General features: G+C 37.8%; 1 long non-coding RNA gene across 1 annotated transcript; it reads right to left on the minus strand.

Moving 5' to 3' along the window:
* Positions 1-1,817: 1,817 nt before the first annotated feature.
* Positions 1,818-12,313, minus strand: LOC310894724. Its single transcript, XR_014580115.1, has 3 exons — positions 11,662-12,313; positions 3,255-3,421; positions 1,818-3,107 (listed from the first exon to the last, which is right to left on the minus strand). It is a non-coding gene; the product is annotated as an uncharacterized lncRNA (long non-coding RNA).
* Positions 12,314-15,211: the final 2,898 nt, after the last annotated feature.

Genomic DNA, 15,211 nt, shown 5'->3' on the forward strand with positions numbered 1-15,211 from the left:
ATACTGGAATAGCTCTTGGGATAATCTACTCTTCATAGAAATTACAGTGTAACAGTACCTGCTAAATGATGTGGCACATGTTGTGAGAGTTGGTTTGTATAGTTTACAAGCAAAAACTCATTCTTAACATAAAGAGCAAACATTTTTTTTAGCCCTGAATAACTCGTGTGCCCAGGCTGTAGTCATTTGTAATGTTTTATAACTTATTGCCAATGTGATGCATCATGGTTTGTGTTCAGTGCAGATCCCTAAGCTTATCTGTAACCTCTATTTATCTCTCACTTCTGCTAACTTGACGACAAGTTTCTGCAAACACTGAGATGCACCATCTCTGCAGACTGTTAGTTTCTCTTTGCCAATTCCTTGCTTCACAAGGGCTGAATTTTAGAAATTTTCTTGGCCTTTTTCCACCTTAAGCTCCCTCCCCCACAGTCCATCTCCCTAAAAGACATTTCATCTTCTGTCAGGATGCTGGACAACAGAGCTGGTTTTGTCTCCCATTGAAGAGGATCTGGCAGCATACCACAACCAAATCTGTTGGCTGGCATTGCTCCTGCCTACCAGTGGGAGATGATATAGTGTGGCTCTCGTATGGTGCTGTCTGTAATTAACCAAATGTCTACAGTTCCAAAGCTAAATGTGCGTGCTGGGATGCTCAGATCTGTGATGTTAGTTTCTGTGTCATCTTCAGCATCTTGGTTCTGGACTTAAGGAGATTATTCTTCTAATTTCTCAGTGGAGTTTCAGTGCTTGTAAAACAAGAAGAGTTTTACATTGCCCCTAAAAAAAAAAACAAAAAAAAAACAACAAAAAAAAAACCCTTCTCAGTGAGAGAGGGAAAAGATTTACCTTTATGATCACATCTGTATTTCCTAACATTATTATATATACAAAATACACAAAAGTCTTCTTTTGTCCTGTACTTTTCACTGGAAGTCAATTTTACTTTGCAGTTGAACTCCCTCCTTACTAATACTGCTGATTTGTTCAGTTTTCAAGGGCTATTTTCCTGTTAAATACTCACTTTTTTGCTGTTCTAAATCCTGATAGACCAACCATTGTTACCGTACTTCATATGAGAAACTATATGAAACTGCATGTTTCAGTGAACACAACCAATCTGTGGACCTGTCCAAGTTAGGAGAGCATGCAGCTTAACAGACTTCTATGTAGATCATCATGCAATTTATAACAAAAGGCTGTAGCAAAATCCACCCTTGCATTACCAAGCAAGTGTGTCAAGACAATCATATAGGATGAACTCATGAACCAGTCAGATAACTACTATCATTCAGCAATGAGGTGTATTTTCCCATTGCTTTATTACAGAAGGACTGACATCATTCAGCATGTGTGAATCCATCCTGCAGGACAGCTTTTCCTTCATTTAGAAATCTGCACTTGTTCCTTGACCCACTGATCTACTTCTTGCTTGGTACCCCTTTGGCTGCACTTTCAGGTAGCTTCCTCCTTTCTTTCTATCTATGCTACTGTCAATACAGTGCAGTCAGAGAAAGGTCAAAGGCTTCTACCACAGATGCCTCCTATATCCTGCCCAGGGTGTCTGTTTACCTCTCTGAATAAGATTAATCATACAAATGGGTGCTGCTGAACTGTGAACATATTTTTCATCCTTTTATACCTCCTATATGACAAAAAGGGTGGCCACAATGCACAGCTGAGCACAAAAACATCTTAAATGCCATTCATCAAATATTTCCTTCTATAAGTATCTCCTTCTATATAACTTTGGTGTCCAATGCCATTAGTGAGTTGATATTGAAAAGCTATACTGTAGCTTTTTATGTGTTGGAAAATTAAAACCAAACCACAGCATCATAGTGTGGGCAACAATGAAAAAAAATATTGTTATTAGAGGAGATATACACGGTAGGGTAAGAAATTCATAATATTCCTTTGAAGAGACCATATATGCTTCAGCACTTATGCTTCATCTTTAGCACAATAATTCTGTTCAATGTTAGCCCACAGTCCACTTTTAACCCAGGAGAAACAACATTTTAAAAAATGTCCAGATGAAGAAGGAAAGTAACATTGTGCTTTAAAAAAAAAAAAAAAAAGACAACTATAACAGGAGCTAACAAAGAATTTGTAACTTATTTATTAAGTTTATCCTAGGAACAGATGTTATTAAGTGTTAATAATCTCTTTGAGCTAGACTGACTGCTGAGCAAAAATATTACAAATGTAATTGCACAAGCAGCATCAAAAAATGATTCTAATTTTTTTAATTCGGAAATACCAAATTCATCAAAACCAAATCTTTTTCCAGGAGTCTTTTCATTTCAATATTTTCCCTTGGACTTGGGATTAAATTTTTGATCCAAATTAGAGAGAAAATCAGAAGCAAGTCCCCAAGTGACTGTTGAACTTGGATGTGGAAGCCACAGGTGCAAATTCCTGTCTATATCAGACAGAAGGAATTTCACTGCAGAGCAAGGATTTCATTTCACATGAATGCCTCCAGTACTGCTATTCTGAGGATAGCTGTTGTTTTGGGTTTTATATCAAGAAAAAATGTTATGAAGTCTTTTGTTTGTTTGTTTGTTTTTCCCCCCATATGGAATAAAAGCAAATTTTCAAATCTTTCAATTTTTTTCCACTGAACTTGAATTCTCATTTTCCAACTAGCTCTACAATCATATGGTCCATCTGATATTTTAGTGCCAATCTTACACATGTCATAAGCAGAGTCTCCAGCTACAAAATGAATAATTTATATGAAGGGAGTGAATCCCAGAACACTGCGAGTTTCCCGCATGAATACTTTTGTGCCTCTCATTTGTCACACACTTCACTCCTTATTTGGTTCTTGTCAGATTGAGAGCTAAGGCCCAGAGCAGTTGCCCCAATAGGAGCATCTGCTCTTCCCCTTTTTTTCCAGAGCCTACAGGAGGTAAAAATATGACACTGCTATGCTGAGAGTGTTTTATTATCCTCTTCATATCTGCCCTGTCCCTCAGTTTGCAGTCAAGTAAGGAAGATGGAAAGATTTCTTCATTCTTCATGGCTTTGCTCATGGGTAGGATGGCTTCTGGCACATTGGCCCCATCCACCTGAACTCCATGCTTTGGTTTAGATAAGTCCTATGTACAGAGAGTAAATGGAGTAGCTTTTATATTTCCAAGAATAATTAAGTGAAAAGAAGGTTTTTACAATTTTATTATATTTTTTTCAATTTGTTAGTTTTGTTCATTTTTTGTTTGTTTGTTTTTCCTATTCCTATAAAATACCTGATTTAGTGCTTAGAGCACTAGTGGGGTGGTTGCCAGCAGAACCTCAAGCGTCAGTTCTTCATATCATGGGGTGAACATATATCTGAACAGTTCCCAGATGAATTACAGGATTCTCCTCCAGAACTACAAACCCAGGAGAGTCTTGGAACAGGAAAATGTATGAGCTATGAAAAAAAACAAAAAACAAAAAAACAAAACAAAACAAAACAAAAAAAAAAAAAAAAAACAATGAAAAAGAACAGACCTACAGAGAATGATCTTGAGGGATAGGTACAAAATATGGAGGGTATATTCAGCAACATAGGGAACAAAGCAATATAAATTACATACAGAAGAGACATAAATCTAACTGTAATTAGGTCAGATGTGCACATGTTTGTAATAATTAGTTTCTCAGATACTGCTGCATATTACACTGGTTAAGTACTACCCCTGCCCCTCCACTTTGATGCTCCTCCCCAGCTCCAGGCTGTGACTCCAGGTTTTAGGTGTGTTTCACCAAGAGTTCCACAACCTGTTGCCTACAATAGCCTTGATGCGTCTCCAGAAGGCTTTGAGTGCTTTCTCTGCCTTAACTGACAGGAGCAAAGCCTTCTGGGATAATTAGTGCTGCTTCAGTTGGACAGGTAGCGGATGGGAAATAAACAGATTCAAGAGCTCAGGGGATGTCCGTGTTGCTGTAGGCAGGGAGGCAGTGGAAAATAAATATAGCTAAGCAGTTGGAGAAATATTTATTTATTTATGCTCCTTTTCTTTTAGATGGGAGATGAGGGCCAGCTCCTATCTGAACTCATTTTTTTTCTAAATAACTTACATTTCTCTCCATCCCTTGAAAATGGCATCCTGCATAACTCTATGGCCAATTACACTGATGACCCATTTGGAAATGCTTTTCCTTATTGTTAACTGTGAAAGGAGATAATTTGTTACATAAATAATGAATTAGATGTGTATTAATCTAGAACTGCTTGTCTGAATGGTTTGCAAAGCAGCTGTGTGATTTTAGGCAGTCATATGCTGTCAATTAACAACTTATTTTTAAGCCAAATCTGTTCGAGCCTGTTATGTGTATCACACAGTTTGGAATTTCTTCATAGGTCTTACTAATTCTAACTGTATCCTATTGGCTGCATAGTAGTTTGTACCTACAAAAGATTAGCCAAGTTAAATTACTGACTGACAGAGGGAACTTCCAGCTGCATTCCAGTTATTAATCTGATAGTGATACTTTCCCTGTTGTTGAAAGGTTGGGAGACCTCATTAAATTCGCTATTTTTTTCTTTAGGGAAAACATATAGGGAAAATACAAAACCAGAAAGGTAACATAAAAGTTGCATATTCATAATATATTATCAATATATTATTCAATTAAGAGATGGAGCTTTTCAGTTCATAGTTTAATAAGAAGCATGGCTTATATGTATGGCTCTGATTGCTCACTGTCTTTCCAAAAGCAATATGCACTCAAAATTTTAAAGAACTGATCTTCTGCTGCTACATAATTTGGGAATATCTGAGAATTCATTTTTAAAATGTTTCTTCATTATAACAGATTAATTTAAACCTTTGACATGTTTCTTATAATGTGCTATTTATCAAAAAAGGACTTCCACATTTTGATTGTTCTGACCTTGTTGAAAGCTAACAAATATTGAAAGGCTGACACTGAACAGTATTATTCAAAGCCTCCCTTAACAACACAAGTTTTCTCAGCTCAGTATTTCTTAAAATGTGATCCTGAGTATGATAGCATGACTGAGCCACTTTCTTTTATACTTGCCATTAGCATATGCAATATATGCCACTTTATATTTTGGACTGCAGTATGCAAGATCACTGTGGGTTATTTTCTGGTAAAGTATCCCTTCTTTAAGAATGTGTTCATTTCCTGGGATGGGATGGGGGGGGGTGGGGGGGGAGGTCAACAACTCCCTTGTTGACGAGGGACAACAAGCTTTTATAAAAGAAGTCCAGGATACTTTTTGCTACACAAATTTAGTCATACTCTCCCAAGCATATGAAATTTTAAGTGTTGTCACAAGAAGAATTGCTCATGCTATGTATCAAGTCTTTAATAAAGTCACTTATAATTAAATCTGTTCCACTAGAAAAATGGTGTTGAAGATTGGCTAGGAATCAGGCAAAATTCAGGAGTATTAAGATCGTATATTTCCACGTGATGGCTCCCCAGTGTTTCATTCATATCATATGAGCACCTGACCCACACCTAAGAAGGATAAGGAAAAACTCCACATCATTGCCAGGAAACATGTCCTGCTATAAGGAAATTTTAGGAATTTCCCCATTCTGAATGCCTTGAGATATCCACTTCTTCCAGCTGTGGGAGGAAGCTCTGTCGAATACATGAATTCTCATAGTCCTGTCACCCTTACTCTTCTTCATTCTGATGCTCTTGCATTCTCCATTTCCTCATGTTTTGTTTTGTTTGTTTTTTCCATTATTTATCCAGTTCCATTTTACCTCTTCAATCTATCTGTTCCCTCAGTGACAAATCAAATTTTTCAAATCTAAAACTCAAAATTCCTCCCTTCCAGATGAAACCAAGATGAAACTTTCTTAACAACAGATTATTTAATAATTATCTCTAATAAGTTTCTGAACCTTCTGTTCAATCATTTGACTATTTCAATGGTGGCAGAGAAAAGGTAACACACCAAAATAATAGACTGAGTCTCCCTTATTAAATTGTAAGCCAAACAAGTAGCATCTATAGATATTTTGTTTGTTAGGAAAAATCACAAAGATTCATCCTGACTTTTTCAGATCAAAATTCTTCTTCCCAACTAAAAAGAGCTGCTATTACATTGCATCCCTTCCTCTCTACTTTCCGCTGTTTCCATTTTGCCCTTTCTTCCTCTCCATACCTCCATCTGCACTGTAGAATTGCTCCTCCCCTCTTTCACTCAAACTGATTAATTCTGATTTCTCAGCTAAGTTTCTATGATAAGCCAAGCACCCAGTGAAATTAATAAGATTTTCATAGCATTTATTTTCAATTTTCTCTATTGTTCAATTTGCTCCTATGATTGTGCAGCTGAAGAAAAAGGATAAAATGTCAGAGCATTGTACAGATCCAAACCAGCCCCTTTGAACTCTGATTTTACAGCAGAAGCATCAAAGAAGAATTACTACTCTGAGGCTTTTTATCAACAGAAATTATAAAAAAGAAATTATAAAAGAGCATATTCACATTCTTACCTCAATTTCCCATTCTAACTTCAGGAAGTTCCTACTGACTTTGATGATGTAGGATTAAGCCTTTGGGCCCAGATTCTCAAAGGTACTTAAAGGTTGCAAAGCCAACATTTTTCCCCCTGTATCCTCATGGATTACTCAGCGCAAAGACAATTTCCCAGACAATGAATGGCAAGAGTGAAGGTCTGACCAAAAAAAAAAAAAAAATCAGAAATCAACTGAGCAAGAATCTGCCTAAATCAGCCACAGCTGAAGAGCAAAGAGTTGGAAGTAGGCGTAGTCATACATCTCTGCACAGGCTCTAAGGCTCCTAAATGCCTTTTCTTCCCACCTTCATTCTGGTCACTTTGGTGTGTAGGGGTTGGTCGATGGCTGTGTCTGAGTGACAATGGCTGAAATATGCCTGATCCCATGCCATAGAAACCAGTAAGCAAAAAAGTGGATGTGTCCCAGACCCCAAACAGCCATCTAAGTACACAAGGCTGATTCACCTAAGTGAAATGCAGTTCTGATGCAAGCATGTTTTTTCTGGAGCCAGTTTGCTCAGGATCAAGTTATATACCTCTCCACAGTCTTTGCAGACCTGCCAGGTCTCCTGTTGAGGCTCTTCCACAGTCTGTGAACTATTCCGTGTTGAGAGCAGACAGTAAGCAGACAACCTGTGATTAGAGGACTGACTTGACATGTAGGAAGGTGAAATTCAAGCCCTTGCCATAGAGACTAGACTTAGATCTAACCAAAAACCCAGGTGTGGGCTGAGGCAGGGTTCGCTCACAGGTTGGCCTCAGCATTTAGGCTGTGTGTTGTCGCTGGCCTAACTACAAGTCTTAAACACTCAACCAATCAAAGGGTAGATTGGCAGAGATTTTGAGGATTTCAATGTTGCATATCAAGATGGTGAAGAAATATTTTGGAGAACTGGGCCTCAGTTTTGCTCACCTTGAGGACCTCTCTTTTCTGTTTCCATCTTACTGTGATACTTCAGGGAGAGGACACCCTTGCCCTAGCCTTGAACCTGCTTCACCACATGGGCTTATCAGGGTGGTGGGAATGGGGGATTGCTGTCCCCAACACTCTGCTCATGTTGCTGGGGTAGGGCATCCCTCACTGTTGGGGCACTGCCTCTTCTGCCCCACTGCCACCTCTTGCCCTTGCAGAGCACCCGTTCCTCCTGCTCCCTGGCACATGAAACATGAAATAGCTGAGCCAAGAAGTATTTCAGCTGCAGGGGAACAAGAGATTTCCCACTCTGTCTATCCGGCTGCTGCCTCTGACTCCCTCCCCAGCTGTATTTGTCAGGCCCGCCATCTTTCACTGTGCTCCATCACCTCTCACCCTCCTCTGCTGCTCTGTTTTTATGGTAACTCATTTATAAAATGAAGACAGTTATATTTATAATGTAGAGCATGCTGGAATACTTAATCTTTCACTGCATTTTTTTCAAGTGTGCCTTACTCAGACGTGGACTGATAAGATGACAAGTGCTAAAACAATCTGTGAAATGATGCATGGACTTTTAAGCAAATTAATAAGTGCCTTGGAGCAAAGATATATATAATCACAGAAAAACCTGACTCTTTTCATAGGAGATATATCCTTGAAATACTGTTTTATCTGGTTAATTAGAGTTAAGGGGTGGAAATGCTGGCTTTCCCGAGATTAAAGGGAAAATTTAAAATATTCAGATGGGAATTTGTTTTATATAATATACTACATACACACTTAAATATTAAAGTTTGATCCTTTAATATTTAACCAATGGACAGTCCACTGAGACATCTCTTTCATTTCCACTGGGGTGCTGGTACAAGCACCAGCTAGTTTTAATAGACATCACACATTTAAAAAAAATAGGCACAGTTAAGTCACAGTTCAGCTAAGAGCCATGGGGCACAATATGTTGCATGGGTCAAAAGCGCACGTCCTAAAGGAACTAGTGAACTAGAACAGTGTCTTTGTTATTAATCCGGAAATTGCATTTTTAGAACATATATTGCTGACTATATAAGTCTCCTTTTTTTTTTTTTCTTCCAGTAATTTTTTTTTCACATGAACAGAGCAAACATCTCTCTTTGTTCCTTATAAAGATCTTTTAACTGTGCTCCTGTTCCAACTATGCAGTAACAATCCCTTATGCATCTTAACATTTATGTTTATGCAGGCTAGAAATGTTCGTGCTTATACTCATACCAGACGTCCTTAGCACACGCTTCCAACTGCCAGTGACCTGCACCTGACCTTCTTCAGAAATGCAAGGTAACTTGGCTAGCTCTATTTCTGGTCCTTCTGAAAAAGGATTGTCAGGTCAAATTGTGACAGTTTAAGTGTGATGTCTGATATTGACTGCTGTCCAGCAGGGCCTGTAAGCACTGTGTCTCCCACTTCATTCAGGACCTTACTATTGACTTGCACTATCGTCTTAAGGTTAGTCTTTTATCTCCTGTGCTTCCAGGCAAAGAAATAAGCGGCACAAGAGAAAACTGCTGTAGCACAGCCCAATGACATTTCTCTCACAGGGCTTGTGGCTGTGTGACTTCAGTGAAAACTTCAGAGGAAAAATCTTTCTAAAATGAGGCAGGAAGGTAAGGAAGATATCAACATCCTCCATAAAAAAAAAAAAAAAAAAAAAAAATTGTTTGACATTTCTAACTACTATTGCTGAAATAATATTTTATCTTTTCCTTCCTATTTCCATCTTCCAGACCTGTCAAACCACTTTCCTAACTCCTAAATTTGTGCTTCCCAATCCTTTCCAAGAGTAATTCATATCCTTCTGGTAACTGCCAACTGTAATTTTTTTGCCATAAAAATTAAATGCAGAAGATTAGGAGCTTTGAGGTAGCCCTTCTAATAGAGTAGGAACCTGAAAATGCTTAGGAGCACTAAGGATCCCTGCTGGTTACTGACCATGGTATCTGGCAAAAGGGCAGAAGACAGTATCATCATTAAATCCTTATCTTTCTCCTTTTCAATTTAGTTGATTTGCAACATACATAAATAAGACTTGAAAACTGAGGGCTTCAAGAATTACATCATTCAGTTTGGTCTCATCTTTGACTTAACTTACTTTTTAACAATGGAATAAAATGGACTCCTCAAAATATTTATAATTATTAAATGTCTTGAAGATAAGATTCCATTCAAAAAATAATTTGTAACATGTCTGTTATTAATGCTGTTTTATCTAATTGGAATGATTGCTATTTAAACTTTAGAAATGCTTAGGTCAACAGACTATATATACCTTTTAAGCTGACATTTAAGCAGGCTTTTTGCTGCATGCAGTGATTGTATTGGCTACATTGACCCAGGACTGTTGGTAAGGTTGACCACCTTGTGTTTTCTCACCAAGAAACTATTTTTACCTGGTACCACTGTTTTTTAAATGTTGTTTGGTAATTTGACCAGTAGTGCTTGTGTGTAGAAGTACATAAATTTCAAGAGTCAGAGAAATGTTTAAGTTCTTGCCTCCTTTTGCAGGAAAAAAAAAAAAATAATAATAATTTATCCATTAATTGCAAAATATACATTTGATTCCCTAGTATAAGAAGGAACAGATACATCTTCAGTCTAAGTGGGTGGCATTACATCATCCCCTATATTTTATCCCAGGATAAAACCATAGAATATTATTTTTCTTGCCTGCTTTCCAGATGCAGTTCCTTACCTGGATTATTACAGGATTTGACTTTTTTTCACCTTCCTTACTAGACAAGAAGCTCTACCCAAGCCCTGAGGAAAACTTTGTTGAAGCAAACACGTCAATAGTATTTTATTTTTATTTGGATTTTACAAAAAAAAAAAAAAAAAAAAAAGAAAAGAAAATTCCTGCCTCATTTCACATGTGAAAACTTTGTTCAGTGTTGGCTTGAATAGCTCAGACTACATCAAAGACTTTAGCAACAAGAAGTATTCAGTTTTTACAATGTTAATTCACAGTTAGTCTAAACATATTTTAATGCTTCTTGAAGCACAATATTACTTATGAAATCTCAAGTTTGCCTCATTGATCCTATCCTTGTTTTTTTTTTTTTTTCCCCAAAAAAAATCAATTTATTCAAGACAGTAGCTAGCTCAGGACTTTCAAGTTAAATCTGACAGTATTTTATTATTAAACTAAATGTAGCCATAAGAGTCAATAGGATAAAAGACAAGTTTTTTGCTATATTTTGGCCTTCAAACATGATCATCCAGAAGAAGTACTGAAAGGTGAAGTGCTGATGTGATAATTTTTCTATCTACTTGGTTTTCATGGGTATTTACAGATTCTGTACATGTGCCATTTTATATTAGGAAGAATGTCAGTTAACAACATGTCATAGGAAGATACCAGCTACAAATTTTGCTAACCAACATGACGTATTAAAAAAGAGAATATTCACAAGGTTTCAGAATGATAAGAACATTTTCTTGGATTTTGAGTTATGTCAGGATATTTCTATGAAGAGGTGTTTTTTTTTAAAAAAAAATGTTTTCTGTTACTTTTTGTTGAGTAATGGAGCGTATTTGCTATTTCTGAGGAGACCTTGGTATCTGAAACAGTAATGGAGGATTAAAAGAGTGATAGTCACAAAATATGCCTTCAGGCTGACATAATATTTCTAGAAATATACTGGTTTTCTGCAAGTATTTAAACAATTAAGTCCTACATTGAAAATGTAACAAAGGTAGGTGTATGTTACGGGGTGATTCATGGCAACTGTAGTTTTAAATTGAAAACTTCAAATGGGTCTGTTAAGTGCCATAGTCAGTGCTTCATAACACCTGCAGAACTCACCAAAAGCACTGCAAAGGTCAGGATACAGGCATTATTTAGCCTTTGTTTTTTATGTGCAGGTACTGAGCAATAGCAACATCATGAAAACAGCTGCAAGTTTTAGAGAATTCACTTGGCATTTATGTTGCAATGGCCTTTTTTGGTGCAATACAGTAAAAACTAACCACATCCTTAACTGTCAATTTTCCTACTTCTGGACTACACTCCTTTGTCATAACTAATCTGTATTATTACTACATGATTTATAATCCCTAACAGTATTTAGGGAACCCAAAACAGATTTTTTTTTAACCTTTCCATTTAAATTTATCAACCATCCAATCCACCAATTGTCTTCCAGTCACTATACTGGTTATTTTAGTGGCCAAGATGTCTTCACTAACTACTGTCCTCTTCAGACTGAGTACAAACCTGTGCCATGTTTAGCCTCAGGCAGCTTTTCAGAGCTTACATCAGATTGCAAGCAGGCAAAGATGGTGAGGAAGGAGCTTCTGGCTTTGGATTGATGATGAACAGGCAGCTGCCCAGGCTCTCCATCCCTTTACCTGCAGTGAGAAAAGCAGCAGTGTCCTCACGTGTCAGCATGTCACAAATTTACCTCCTGTTAGGTTCTGGCATCCACATGACTGATGTTCTCCTTCTTTGCCCAGGGAGGACATCAGAGTTCTCACACCATGCTGCAACATCCAGTGCCACTTAGGTCAGGTGTTGCCCCACTATAGGTTGAGTGCCTAACAGGCAACCTGCAAGGCAAAAATAAAACACCATCTAAATGGAGAAATAACTCATCACCCACCAGTGGGGATGATTACCTTTCCAAGTAACTTTTGAAAGTGAAGTTAATGAGGACAAACTCTGTAGTCGACCATCGCTTTGGCAAGATTGTAGCCCAGTCTTCAATCCGTTTATTCTCTAGCAGCACTGGTTGACAACCAGGGGAGAGGAACAGCCCTCAGGGACCTGTGACACCCCCCCCAACCCCCACTCTCCCCAGTGTTAGCGGACAGTGCTGGGGAGGGTCTGGGCCCTCTGTTTCTAGCAGGGCTATGTAGCACGGGAATGCAAATAAAACAGCAATGAGCCCAGCACAACCCAGTTGTGCACAACCCAAATAGATGAATGAACAAATCACTCCAACCCAAAAAGAAGCAATAGCAACAATTCCACACATCAACAGAAACACATAGCAGATTAAAAATCACAGAAGTACAGAACGGGAATATGGTGCAAATCTCCCATGTGCTATGCAGGATGTATAGGAAGAAAAATGATGAAATCTAAAGAGAACATATAAGGGTCCTCTTCACCTTCTGCTGTGTAGAAGACAACTATAATGAGCCTCTGATAACCATTGACATGACTGGCTGAAGGATGAAGTCTGTCAGCGTCATCCATAGTTTGCAGAACACCAGAGTCTGCACATCAGAAAGCAATAATTCCTGCCAGTAAGAGTGGAGAGTATCCCTAGGACTTACCCATTACATTCAAGAAGTGCTTGAGTTTAGAGTTCTTTCCTCAAAAATCCTTAAAGAGTCCCTATAGATTTACCTTTCACAGGTAATTTTTTATTTCTTCTATGGACAAGAATGACATTTATAAATTAGAGTTGTATTTTCTGTAAATCCTCTATATTTTGTATTTCTGCTATGCAACATAAGTGTTAGAATATTAATAAAATGCAAATTGTTATATGAATTGTGGAAAATATTTCACATTGAGAAATGCAACTGCTTTTAAAACAGTGCCTGCAATATTTTGCTGGATCTTTATACTGCAGTATCTTTTTATTTGTTTGTTTTCACATTCACTTACCACATTTGTTTTCTTATGTTTTAAATTGGTCAGTTGTGTTCAGCACTTTCACTTTTCATCTTGCTTCCTTTTTGCTTTAACAGATGAAATATTTGTAGCTGCGGTCTCTTTGGAATACCTTTTCTTCTGAGACATGATGCAGCACGTCTGGCCAACTGGAACTAAAGTTTATGAAATATATTACATATGTAACATACGAATAGTGTCTATTTTCTGTTGCAATAACTAGCATTAAATGTTGGGCTCTTATAAGAATCATTTTACAAAAATTCTCAACCTCTTTGTAAGCATTGGTACAAGAAGTTAGCGAGTTTGGTTTCTGTTTATTCTGTGAGTATTGTTTATTGTACCTTGTTGACATAATAAATGCTGGTGGCTGTACTGTGTACCTTGGGAGACACTCTGGAGGGAGAACAGGACAACATCCTGGACGTGTTCAGCATGAGATGCTTCTAGGGCATAAGCAGGAATGTGAAGAATGTGAACATAACACGGGAGTCTGAAGAAGAATGAAAGATTTGGCACAAGGAGGGAGTCTCCTCTGTGCAGAAGGGAACAGACCTCCCTCAGGTTGCCAAGCAGAAAAAAAAAAAAAAAAAAAAAAACACTTTCTTGAGCACGGCAAGGAGTTTGGGGAAACTGGACGTCATTGGCTGTTTCTGGTCTGAAAGGCAAATGAGGGGGGCACCTTGCCCTGCAAGGACACAGTGGCAGGAGGGGGGGACATGGAGATTTGCTTTCAAAACTTCTTAGTTAATATAGATCACCTGACAGAAAAGTGATCCCTCTCTACAAAGAATTATCTTGTTCTAGCTAATCAGTTTTGATCCTTCATAAAACCTGTCTTTAGTCCCAGGGAGATCTTCATTGCGGCTGGACACAATCTTTTAGAAAAGGCAGAGCTTTCCCACAATCTGGCCAGTGAACAGTAGGGCTTCTGCAATTCTGTCTTTATTCTCACCTAATAGTATTCCTCCAGTTAAAAACAGACATTATTTTCCATCTTATGTGCTTCCCAGGAAACCCAGAAATTTGAACAACATACTTTCATAAAATTTACCTTGAAGAATCTAGGGTGAATGATATACTTAAGTCTGATATATTATATTCTTTTTCAGAGGGTTATTTCTGAAACATTTATGCATGTTAGAACAGAAAGGACGGCTGTTGCTAAGTACCATTTACACTGTCACAACACTTACGTTTTCTAGTCTATCCACCTCTATGAAACCAGACATACAACTGAAGTTATTTGCATTATACCCCAGATTATACAGTTACTTGCCTCAGACCCAGAAATGCTGGTTGAACCGGAAGTTAGATGGGAGAAAGATACAGGAACCCACTCCCTTCCTATGCCCTCCTCATGAGTGACTAGTTACGGGTGTTTTAAAAAGACCTGTTCATGAAGAGGAAGTAGCCATGAACTATTCATATTTTCAATTGTTGTCTGTTTCTGTTTACATTAAAATCCATCAATCATATTACTTGGTTGTCCCAAAGTTAACCCAGTTGTCCAGTTCAAACTGAGTAATTCACCTGAATTAGCAAGTCACAAGTCTTAGTTTTGTCTGCAAAATTTCTGTATACTTCTTACATCCTTTTCTTAATATACTTTCTTGCAGAAAATTGATTGAACTGTGTAGGCCACAGAGCCCTGAAGAATCTCTCTGTAGTTGATAGTCCCCCATACTTCCATATATATATATATGCATACATATACATATGCATACTTCCATACATATATATGCATACATATGTATATCAATAAGCAACCTTTTGCTGTGGAAGAAGGCATGGTCTCATGTTCTGACTTCGCAAACAGTAACGGGTTCTTCCTAAAGCATCATTACTATTAAGCCTGAAGTCACCTTACTGACAACATTTAAAAAAAAAAAGTAACTCAAATACTTTTTAGAAATATTTACTTCCACCAAGCCAAGATGATTCCTACCAATATGATTGTGAGCAAATCCTGTGCTCCTGTTCTATCTAATCTCTCTGATTTCTGGCCTCAGTGACACTTTCTTAGGGCAATCTGGGACTAGATGGTTGTCATCAAGGCCACCATAGCTTCAGGAATTTCTCAGATATCCCCCCATCATACCACTGTGCATCTGGAGAGCACTATGCCCAATGCACATGCTGA

The sequence above is a fragment of the Anser anser genome, assembly GCF_964211835.1.
Source record: "Anser anser genome assembly, chromosome: 2".
Classification (NCBI taxonomy): Eukaryota; Metazoa; Chordata; class Aves; order Anseriformes; family Anatidae; genus Anser; species Anser anser.